Here is a 12,180-nt window from a genome sequence, read left to right as displayed (position 1 = left end):
TTTAATTTAAAACAGAAGAGAACAGGGACATTTTTTCCCCCTTCAAGTACATTTTAATAAAATTAAAAATAAAAATAGCTCTAATTCACTCCAATGCATTTAGTCATTCTGTAAAATTCTAAGTTTAAAATGAAATCACCATTTTATATTCAAACAAGGTCAAGAGAACAGCACTAACGAGCACTGACATCACAGCGAACAGCAGCCACTGCTCAGCGCTTACATCAGTGTTGCTTGTTGCTATGGTGCTTAACCGACTATTAATTTCTGAAAGAAGGTGATTATAAAGCAGCCATATGAACCTCAGTCAGATGACACCCTTCAGTACCAAACGCTGATCTGCGTTACTCTTCTCTTCTGCAAGTTAATTTTGTGAATCACCACTTTTGTGATGTTAATATTCCTTCCCAACTTGAAACTTTGGACCAGAAGAGAGGCAAGGAGTTAATTTAGAAGCAAAGGACTTTCACACTGCTTTAAATAAAAATCATTTTGCAGAGAGTGATATTTCTTTCCTTTTTGCTGTGCTCCAAAAGACTAGAAAGCATGTGTTTTAACTTTTGCAGTGATAATAAGCAGTCAAATTAACAGCTAAATTTTGCTCTCCTGCTCTGCTCGACGTGCTGCTGGAAATCCAGGAGTGTCTCAGTCTGGAATGAAGCAGCACTGAAGCTGACTTGACCACTCCCCAGGGATTTGCCTCAGTTAGGGGACCTTGCCATGGGCTGTGCTGCTGCATCTCCCAGCCCAGCACCCATGGACCATGGAGCTGCCACAAAGACCAGCCAGAGCAGGATCTTCCCATTCCCACACAGGCTCTGCCCAGTTACCAAACAGCCTTCTCAGAACATGGCTGAAAGACAAAAAGCACATCTTTTTGGCCTTGCTCCTCAAATGCAACTGTACACCTAAAACCAGTGGCTTCCTAGGAAAATTATGGGGTTTTTAAGGCACAGTATTTACTCCAAAAGCTCTGAGCCCAATGCTGCAAACTTCACCTATGTTGCCAGAAAAGCTTTTACTTGTGCAATTAAGGTACAATCCTGGGATTTGCAGGATCAGATCCTTTGTTCAGACATACTTCAAAAATCGTGTGAAAAACAGTATATTTGTATTTACCTTCTTCAGTTGCTCCTGTAAAGCAATCTTCAGTAACAGCCACCCAAAAAGGTCACTCTTCTTACCCTGCAGAGAAAGGAGGTAACACACGTGACTCTGGGTCAGTGTCAGCAGCAACACCCAAAGCATTTTCATTGGCACCACATTTGCAAGTACAAACATAAATAAAGCAACACATGAATCTAATCGTGTTTGATGGTGAATGACTTTCAGAGAGAGTTAATAAAAACAATCAAGTCACAGGACTGCTGCTTATCAGTACCAGCTAGTGTGAGGTTCTTCAGTTCAGCACAAACAACTTGGTCTTTGGGAGGAGAAAAAGAGAAGCAAAAAACCCCATGGAGATGAGACATCTTTGTTCTCTAACATAAACTTTCTTAATCTTGATGTCTATCAATCTATTTTCAGCTTGAATAATAAATGAGTTCAGTTCTTTGTTTCAGAAATCTGACTATTGTCTGTATGGGTTCTCGTTACTTAAAGCATTTTAAGACCATTTGTAACCGCTGTTATTTTATCTTCTGGGTCCTTTCTTTTTTCTCATCCTTTTCCATAGAGACACAGTCCTAGATGAGATTTTAGAACTAGCTGCATCTTCCTAATTCAGAAAGTTGTTTACTGTCTTGGGATATCTTCTCATTAAGCATTACCAAGAGCACGCCAAGTACGCCAAGGTGGTGAGAGCAGTGGGTATTAAAAGGAGGAATAATTAAAGTGTATCTTTATAAAAAGTAGGAGGGAGAAAACAGCACGTGTCAGTTTTTTTTACCCTGTATATTACTGCATCTTGTGTACTCTCTCTTATGCAAAAGAGTATGTAATCTTTTAAGAAACATGACAATCTGCCACTTTCTGTTCATGTAATTGGGATCAACATATGGTACAAGAGAAAAGAAAAACATTTGTTTATTAATTTAGATCAAGTTACTAACTCAAACCACTAACAGCATTTAGAATTAATTCCACATCAATTGACCAAATACCTTAACAGAGTAAAATTATAACATAATTTCACTGAAATGTTGATCTTCTGCTGCAGGGGTACAGAATAATGTGCAATATAGACAGAAAGAACTGTGATAATTTGGTGACACAGATGACTTCATACGAAACGGAAAGTCAGTGACATGTGGATGTGTAAGACAGAGCTACGTGAAACTCCATTTCATAAAATTCACACAGTGATGTGGAGTTTTGGGGGTGTTTGTGAAACTTGCCAAATGGTGAGTTGTGCTATTTACATCACTAGGTGAAGCTCTTTACTGAAGCAGTAAAATACTAACCTCTGGGAAAAAATCAGAATCTTCACAATGAGAATGAAGCATCACTTCTTTACCACTAAAACCTGATCCTTTTTAGCAGGGAGAAAAAAGGTTACCTTGATATGAAATGAATATTTGTCTTATCTATTGCTCAGTGGCACTCTGTTTTGTTTTTATTTTTTTATCTTTTGAGTGAGAAGCTCTTTACAGTTCTTGTAATGCAGTACCAGAACATCAGGGGCCAAAATTTGTACATGTTTCTGTATAGGAAGCCCTGTGTGCCATATAAGACATTCCTAATTCTGCACTGAAAAGGACATAACACTACTCCATCATAATAGGTCAGGGCTCACCTTCCTGAGAGTATGTAAAACAATACATCTTTTATGTAAAATACATGACCTCCGACATGTGATGTGCTCTTAGATTAGCAACAATAAAGGCTTTTATCCTGCTTTGCTGCAGGGGTTATCTTGGGTTTGACACTTTAAACCTCTTTTCATATTTATCTGTTTTATAAATTTTCTGGGTATTTGGCAGTTAGATCCTTATTTTGGCAGTATTTTGGCAAGCAGGCTTCATTTTTACCCTGAGTCTTCATGATAGCAAATGAACCATCTTAAAATGTACTTTTAAAGGAAGCTGATGAAAATTACATGTTTGCATAAAATGTGCATTCAGTATCTCTTTGGGCAGTGCTGAAAAAGACAGGTATCATTTTCTAAACACATTTGTCTTGCATGGACCAAACACACTCCAAGGAAATCTGGCCCAATAATCAGCTGGTGGGAGACCAACAGGGTCTACATGGGGCTGAGGAAGACTCAGCTCTCCTCACAAATTGCTCCCTGATTGAAATCCAGACTGCTTTAATTTCTGGTTATCAAACTCCTGCTATATGTTACCTGGCTTTCAAAAATATAGATAATGTACCATTAAAGTTAAAATGAGCAGCAGAAACAGCTGTTCCCACCTGTGAAAATTTCTCATTAATAGTCTAAAAGTTGAGTATCTCAAAATGTAGAAACACAAATACAGACTTTCCTCCTGAAACTGTTTATACGGGTGAGCAAATTGATGTAGGCAACACACATTCCTTCCATCATGCTGTCTTTAAGATAAATACAAAGTACCATCAACACTGTGTGTGTGTGTGGAGCAAACAAAGAAAAAATCCCATCCTACCCAAGCAAGACATTTCGCTACACTCATATTTTCCCTCCAAGATGATTAAAATAGAAAATCAAACCACAAACAAAAATCCCTTTGCAAGCAAGCAGTAGTTGTCCTGCTGCCTGATGAGCAGAGGGAAGGTCTCAAAGCACTCTCAATGCCACCTCCAAGACTCAGCTGATTCCATACATGAGGAAGAGATGACAGAAAGCTCTGTGCCCCGAACAGATTTTACCATATATTCCTGAATATGTCAGGTTTGTTCACCACGAGCCTCAGTTTACCAAACAGCGAGATAGGTAATTGCAACAGAGTTTGAAAACCTAGGATATAAAGATACTTTTTAAAGAGTATTTGGGGCAGAATTTTGGAAAGACAACAATAATCTTTACATGATCACGCCCTGAGCCAGTGCCATAACCTACTCCCACAGAATGCCCCACTCTTGTCCTGGATCAGGTCCTACCTATTACCCTGTTCCAAGGGACCAGACAAAGATCAGCAGCTTTGCCATTGCACCTGCTCTTGGGCTGGACCTTGTAGCTCTTCTGATCCCACAACATTTATTTGATTTAGTGATCTCCTTCTCCAGGGCAGCGAGGTCATTCCAGGGAGGCTGCAGGATGGAGCCCTAACTCCAAGGGATCACTGCAAAGCCAAATTTAACCACTAATACAGAGAATACTCAGAAACAGAGACCACTGCAGAATGAAAGTCTACTTAAAACTCTAACATTTTTACTAATATCTAAATGAGAACAGCCTTGGGTATAGCCAAAAATAGATTAACAAGGACCTTGATCCCACACAAACTGGCTCTGAGTAATTTTACACAGGAAAGTGGAACACCAGTTGAGCTGCTCCTCTGCTCAGAATTACACATGTACATTTTTTGCCAGTGTCCCAGCCCTCAGAAGCCTACAATTTATTACAGGAAAACTAAAGCAGCAAAGGAATCTCCCCTTCACTACCTAGGAAAAAACACTAAAAAAAAAATATATTAAAAAAAAGGTAAAACAGATACATGCACCTGAAAGTACAAGAAAAAAACTGGGTTTGAAATTAGATTTTGATTTATTTTTCTTATATAAGACCAGCTGAAATGTATTTAATGTGTCTGATTAAAATATTTACTAAAAAGCTTCCTGGAAGTTTTAAAATACCAAAACCTGATCACCAAAATAAGCACTTCTGTGCAGTAATTTCTTCTAAATAAAGTGAACCGTAACCACCTAATACAGCTGTTCTTTCCCCTCAAAACTCTCTGAGTCACATTCAACTGCATGCAGGCTGAAGTATGAAATATGTCCTACTGTTCTCATAATCATTATTTTCTTGTCCTGTGCAGGAAAAGACGCAGCCTGTGATTTTATCAACTGCATATTTGTAAGAGAAAAACAAAAATGTTTTTTATTTGGTATTTTGCTGGTTCTGAAAATGCAGAACATACACTGACTGGGGAGAAAACATCTGGCACCAGGCAGACTCATGGGCCAGTCGTGCACACGTTACTTTTCTCACCCAGCACACTCAGCTGGGTTATTTGCACTAACACAAATCATGTGTAGACCTGTTTTGAGGATGGTCAGTAGTTGTCTCTTGTTTTTGCTGTAACTATTTGATTTTTAAAGAGCTATCTTGTACCCTGAATATATATATATATATTAAACTAAATACTTCAAATAATTTGACAGAGAAATATTTTTTCTGACCACTGTCAAGGTGGCTGCTTTTTATTGTGCAGCATATATTAAATCTCAGGAGTATTGGCACAGGAGATTTTCTATACCAGGAGTCATTACCACCTCCTCAGAAAGTGAAATGCAGGTGAACAGTGAAACTGTGAGAGACTAAGTGCACTTCTTCCACCTCTCTTTGAAGAGGGGGAAGTGGATTTGGTACAGGCCAAAACATAGGGATATCAATGCTCACTACCTTGCTGCTTCTCAGTGGAAGAAGGGAGCAAATCATACTGTATTTTCCTTTTCAGTAATTAGCAGGCCGTTCAGAATCTCGGGCTGGTGCTTATTATTTATTCCAAACAGAAATAAAATAAAATAAAAATAAATAGAAGCACGAGGACAAAGCTACGCACAGCACATTCGCTCTTTCAAAATAATATTACCTTTCAAGTCCACTGTAACCTTGGAAAAGAATAACTCGGCGTAAGCCAAATCTACAAAACTAATCACGATCCGTTCCTCCCCCGCTTTTTAACAGCTCTTACAGGGAACACGCGGGTGCAGCTCGCAGGCAAGTTGGGAACAGCTCGCTTCCAACACGGGATCTGCACCGCGGCCGCTCAGTCCTGCATCTCTGACTGATGGATGGGCTGTGTGCCTCCCCTGTGTGACACCGAGTCCATCCCAGGTGAAGGGAAGGCGCTGCCGGGAGCCACCTAGCCTGCCAGGTGAGGAGAGGCCATCCCCGAGCCAGAGCCATCTCCAGGGGACAGATCGCAGCTCCCCGAGCCACGGGCCACCATCTCCGGGAGCCAGAGCCAGCCATCAAACGCCGCCGCCTGCCTCCTATCGCCACATCTTCCCCGTTTCTTAAAATAACTCCCCGTGCCTCAGTGCCAGCCTTAACCATTTTTATGCCTGCTCTGCAACTCTCCTAATGAAACTTGACCTCTCCGGGTGCTGGCGGGCGGAGGATGCCCGAGCCCAGCGGAACGCACGGGGCCGGTCCGGCAGCGCCGCTCGCCCGGCCGGGACCCACGGCGGGGGCTCGGGCAAGGCTGGAGCTGCCCCCACGGCACTTTCCGATCTCACACACACGCACACACAGACGGGGACAGATCGGCCCCGCTGTGCCCTGACCCCGGCGCTGCTCGGGGACACTTCCCCCCCCGCCCCGCCACCCCCGTCCCGTCCCTTACCTGGCAGGCGAGTGACACTCCTGGCTGTGGTCATGTGAAAATATTTTCGAGGTATCCTTTAACAGCCTTTAAATATTGAAGCCTAAAAACAATATTTGCTGTTTTACCTTTTGAAGCTTTAACAAAAGCTTTGTTTTAGCATTTACCTCGGTGTGCAATAAGAGTTAATAATCAAATCCGTCCCAACCCCCACAAATGTTAAACAAAAAGATAAAAGAAATGCAAATAGCTATTGTCATGGAAAGTTAAAGTACCTGTCTGTATTTTTAAGTGAAAACTATTATCTCTATCAATCAAAATTTAAGAATACAATAGCACTAATCACACGAGGTGCTTTGACTGAGGTACTTTTCCTCATAAAAAGTTTTTTTTTTTTTTTTTAGCTGGTGCATAAAAGTAATACACTTACAATTAGACACGGTATTTGTAATTTTGTTATTAAAAAACCTCAGCAGTCTTATTGTTAATAAATGCCTCTGAGTCTGTAGGCTGATTCGTACCCAAGAAGACCAAAGTCCCTACATATTTTAATAAGGTTGATGAAATTTTATTCAGATTCTCACACTTTCCAACATGTGGTGGAACAGCACACTCTTCTGTTTGAGAGGAGTTACTCAAACGAAGGAAATAGTTAATTGGGAACCAAAACTACTACTTCTGGCCTCGCCGCACATTTTCCACATTTCTCCAAGCGCTGTCTGTGCTTCAACCCTCAGCCTCCAAGACGTGCCCTTTGTCGTCTTTCCTTTAATTTTTGACGCCAATTCCCTCCCGTCGGACCCCGACGCTCCCCCAGCCCAGCACACATTACGTATACACTGTGTACATTGTGCAGGCACACCGCACGGATTCTCTCCAAAGTCATTTTTAAAACTAATTTGTCCAGACGGAATCAGAAACCGAGCTGCGCAGTTAATAAGTGCAGGAGCAAGCGGCAGTAATTACGCCTGTACTAAAAGAAAGAGCCCGAGATTAAAATACCTATAAGTAAATAGTTGAGGCAGGATGCCATTATGCAAACTCCGCTCTCGGGGAGGGATGTCTCCCACACTGAGGAGCAATAGCACTGTCATTTTTTTTCCCCCTGCAATATCAGGTTTTCTACTCCACAGCTCTGGTACTCTGCATCATGGCTAACATCTCTAGTGTGCTATTAATATCAATGAAGAGACGATTCAATTTCCACATAAGAAAAACCTCCCTATTACAGCGCAGACATTCGAGTGAGGACCCTTGCAAAGGAAACAATAAAGACCAGAGGGCTGCCTTTTTTTTTCCTTCCCCCCTCCTCCTCCTTTTTTTTTTTTTTTTTTTTTTTTTTCTGCTTCTTTTGCAGTTCTGCGTTGCTCACTGTTTGAAAGCTTTTAACTAACAATGGAAGCATTATCTTCAGGACAGTTACAAAACAGGATTTGTTAGTACAAAGAATAATAACACCGAACTCATCCCCCCCCACCCCCGCCACTTCCCCGCCCCGCAAATACCTGCCTATTGCAATATGGCATTTAATACTTGATTCAGAAGTATATTCCAGAAACACCTGTATTCTTGATCTAATTCCCTGCAACAAACTCCCTCAGCGGACCAGTTTTGCTCAAGGAGGTTTGGACAACTAAAAACAAACAGATATTTTGTGCATTTATAAAATGGAACAGAAACAAAAGTATCTTATTCTACCGAGTGCAAACTTACCCATTAATGAGGAAGAAAAAGGCTTAGAGCTGTAGAGTAATTCCCAACCAACTGCAGAAAGTTGAGAGTTTGAAAACACTAAAGCACTTTTGACTATCAAGCCTTTCTGTGCTTCAACACTGGCTGCAGTGTAAGGAAGGACTGAAGGTATGTGGTCTAAACACAACAAAAGCCACTGCCTTACTCTAGATTAAATATGCAGGAAGAGGCCCCTTTGCATAAACACAAACACTCAGCAAATGAGTAACTGGCTCAAATCAGACGCCTGCTGTGCATTCTACCTGTCCTGATCTCTGACAAGCTACACAGCTTGTTTAAGGGGATAGGAGCTGGAAAATCAAATCAAATCATAGCGCTAAACGCTCTGCTCCTTTGATAGTGATAGTAAATAACAACAGCACCAACAACTCCACGCCAAACGCTCATTTCTAATCTAAGCACTGCTCTGGCAAAGAGCTGAATCGTGTGCTGTGCCCACTTTGGCTCAGCTACCCATCTCACCACAGCAGAAGAAACACAACCAAACACCACCTGTAAAATTAATTTTCATTAACTGTACTGAAATCCAATACATTCCTGGCCCGGCCTTTTCTAAAAAAGGATTAAAATTAATACAGAGACTTTTGGTTGAGTTGACAGATTAAATTTGCTTTTACTATCCCTGTTTTGTTTACTATATAAAAGACATTCCAGACACAGACCTATTTTAGCTGTTATGAATCACCACATAATGCACACCTATTTACTAGTTTATTTGGGGAAAAGGAAGAAATTTCTGAAGTGTTCCTTAAAAACATTATTTTCAAAATACTTCTCTCATGAAACGACCCCTCCAAACTATATTTACTTCAAAAAACAACTAAATTAGAGACTGTGATAACCACCAAACACATCTAAACATTTATTATTATAATTGAATATACATAATTATATACTATGATTTACTCTTCCTTCTAGAATAAATTATTTTTCAGCCTCGTTTATCCTTCCAGTCCAGAAATAGAATGAAGCAGCATGATTTTAAAGCAATTGGAATTCACCAGTGTCCCTTCCTAACTTAAGGAGTCAAATCACATTGACCTTTTATTGTAAGTCCTAGCTACATGTTGGTTTTGGTAATTTAATTATTTTTTAATAACTTGCAGTATTAAATGATTGCCATTGAAACACAAATAAGATTATACTCCTCTGCCTTACTCTCTGGTGCTCCAGACTACAGCGTACATGGATGACACGACTGCGTCCGGCCCCGAAATTTCATTCTGAAAGAGCACTTACACACAGGCAGGCACAGGAAAATTCAGCCTTTCTCAAGATGCAACACACATTTACTGGATTCTCAAGCATGTGCCACAGATTATTTCAAAGGATACTGGATATAACTCACAGTTTTAATGGGCATCAGGCGTGTTCAGTTCCACTGAGCACTCGTATGGTATGGAGGGAGTTGTTACACCTCCTTGGATAAACTCACCAGGTTAAAGCACAAAAACATTGATAACGTGAGCTAGTCAAGCCTAGCAGGATAAAAATCCTCCAAGAAAGAATTCCGCGAGAAATTTTAGAGCCCCTGTGTCGTTCACCATTTTTGCATTGAAATGACCTTCCAAATAAGGCGTCAGATAATACCGTTCACATAGATGATACCGATCTAACCTTGATGCAAATAAACCATAGAACAAAATTTAATCAGTATATCACGGTGTAAAAGCCTTTGTCCATCCCAATGGAGCTTCTAATGACTGTTTTGGCAGTTCTGGCTGGTAGTTATGCCTCCCTGCTCATATATATCTCATACTGGTTGAGCAAGCTAATGGAACTGCTGTTAGTGGAATCCAATATTAATACCCTGCATCGTGCAAAACTGGATGCAACTGAATATATTACACAATTACAGGTAGTATCTAATTCCATAGGTATTAGATACTGGTCTCTAAATTAATATTTCAATAGAGAAAGTGATATAAATTCCACATTTCAGGTAAGATATCTATGAACTCTGGATCTGCCGGTCTTCCTGCTGTAAGCCTGCTCTACACTCACACAGCACAGACACAGGACCCTGACAAAAATTGGCAGGCAAGCTTTAGATGCTGAGTGACACATACTGATGCACAGAGTCAAAGATGTCATCTTCGTACAAGCTTCACTAGTTATAAGCTTGAGAGAAAAATGAAACAAAAAAAAAAAACAAACCCAAAATAAAACAAAACAAAACAAAACAAAAAAAAAAAAAAAAAAAAAAAAGGCAAAAAAAGCAGAGGAGGAGAGTGGAGCAAGACCTCCACAAAATAAACAGGGTGTACAGTTTCAAAGGCTACAGACACAGACATTTCATTGTTCAAGCCAATTATCAGTGGAAAATAATAACAACAGATGGATTCAGAGTCACTGACTTTTCATATGCACTTCATCTCTGCACAACAGATGATGAAATGCGAGAGCTATCTCGGAAAGGCAAAACATCTTTCAGTAAAAGAACTCTATACTCCAGATGGGGACCTTCTAAGGCAGCTGATTATCTTCTTATAGTGTTGTAAGATAGACTTACTAAAACATTTCCAGAACTGATCAGATCGGATGAGCACAATGGCAGCATTATGAAGAGTAAGTTGCTCCAGTCTCAGACTTGTGACTGGACTACTCAGAGATTTCAGTGGGGTCAGAGCTGCCCATCCCCATTTCCACATCAAGTACTGGTTCTAAAACGTGGGCCCAAAGCTGCTGCTCCCAGTCTGGGCAAAACACAGGGCTCGGCTTTGTGTGGAGAAGGGATGCAGACATGGGGCCGCAGAATCAGTGTCAGCATTAATTACTCCCCAATAAAATTCCCACCACCACGAGCAAGGTGAGTCTCCTCACCTTCTGCAAACAGACATTTCACACGGGGACACAGGCAGAGGACAAAACATGTTTACCTGTAGGACTGTTTCCACTATAATTGCCAGATGCAGAGGGAACTCATCATCCAGGAGCCTACAGCAATGTAAGCTGGGAGTAACTGGAGTTACACACCCACAAAAACTGGTGCGAGGCACAAGAAAGACATAAATTCTTTCCTACAAAGCCTTTACAAAAACCCATCTTTTTATGGGAAATAAAAAAATTGCTTTCAAAGGGAAATAACAAACACATGTAAATTTTGGTGGTTCCGGTGATAAGCAGTTCCAACAAATGTCACAAACACCTACCTAGCACAACCTTCTCCCACTCAACCTGAATACCACAAAGTATGTGTTTTTGATCACATGAATCAGGTATGCCACAATCTCAAAACTTAAAATAAAAAATGAGTAGTGGAAAAATTAGCTCATTAATCTTTAAGACAACATTTCTTTAATGGAAGAACACTACATAAGTAGTGCATTAAACTGAACTGGTTGCCATTTCCACAGTTTCTTCTTCACAACACCGCAAGGAAAACTTAAAAAACAGCATTCTCTGTAAATCAATACTGCACACCGAGGGGGAACGATACACAACACACACACACACTCTGAACTTGCACCTAGTGCTAATTTATTTCACAAGTTACAAAATATTTCTGAAGTAGGGGGCTGTTGGCTTCACAAACGTGAAGGGAAGAGACGACTTTGTGGGCACAGCGTTTCCCCTCTTTGTGAACTACTTTGTCAAAAGTAAATTCACAGGGGAACATACGAGCAAAGAGTAAATTTTGCCCAGGGCAAAATTCTGCAACTGCTTTAAGAAGCAAACAAGAACACAAAAGATGTGTAATACAACCATCTGGCTCTACTCATGCTATATCAATAATCCCCAAAATTTATCCCCACCCCCTTAATCAACCCACACTGATGCCACAAAACCAAATGGCATCACTTATGCTTCCTGCCCATCACATTTTGAAATGATATTTAATATGCATACAGTACATATTTGCATGTTAATCAATTTCTTTAAAAAAAAATATTTTTGCTTCTTTAGCTATTAGTTCTGCTTTTTTATACTTATTCACACTGGGATCTCTAAAACCACTAAGAAAGTCCTTGTGGTAAAGATACTCTCATATCAACACAGCATCTCAGGTATCAGG

The 12,180-nt window shown here is 40.4% G+C and overlaps 1 protein-coding gene across 2 annotated transcripts in view; it reads right to left on the bottom strand.

Annotated features, from left to right (window-relative positions):
* FOXP1 (forkhead box P1) overlaps positions 1-12,180 on the bottom strand; it is a 378,724-nt gene that overhangs the window by 217,859 nt on the left and 148,685 nt on the right. For both annotated transcript variants that reach the window (XM_056501914.1, XM_056501924.1), the window contains exon 3: positions 1,120-1,185. The gene's annotated coding sequence lies outside the window, so the exon portion shown is untranslated. The remainder of the gene's footprint in view (positions 1-1,119; positions 1,186-12,180) is intronic.

Source organism: Oenanthe melanoleuca, chromosome 12 (genome assembly GCF_029582105.1).
Source record: "Oenanthe melanoleuca isolate GR-GAL-2019-014 chromosome 12, OMel1.0, whole genome shotgun sequence".
In the NCBI taxonomy this organism is placed as follows: domain Eukaryota; kingdom Metazoa; phylum Chordata; class Aves; order Passeriformes; family Muscicapidae; genus Oenanthe; species Oenanthe melanoleuca.
This window is presented reverse-complemented; position numbering and strand designations above follow the sequence as displayed.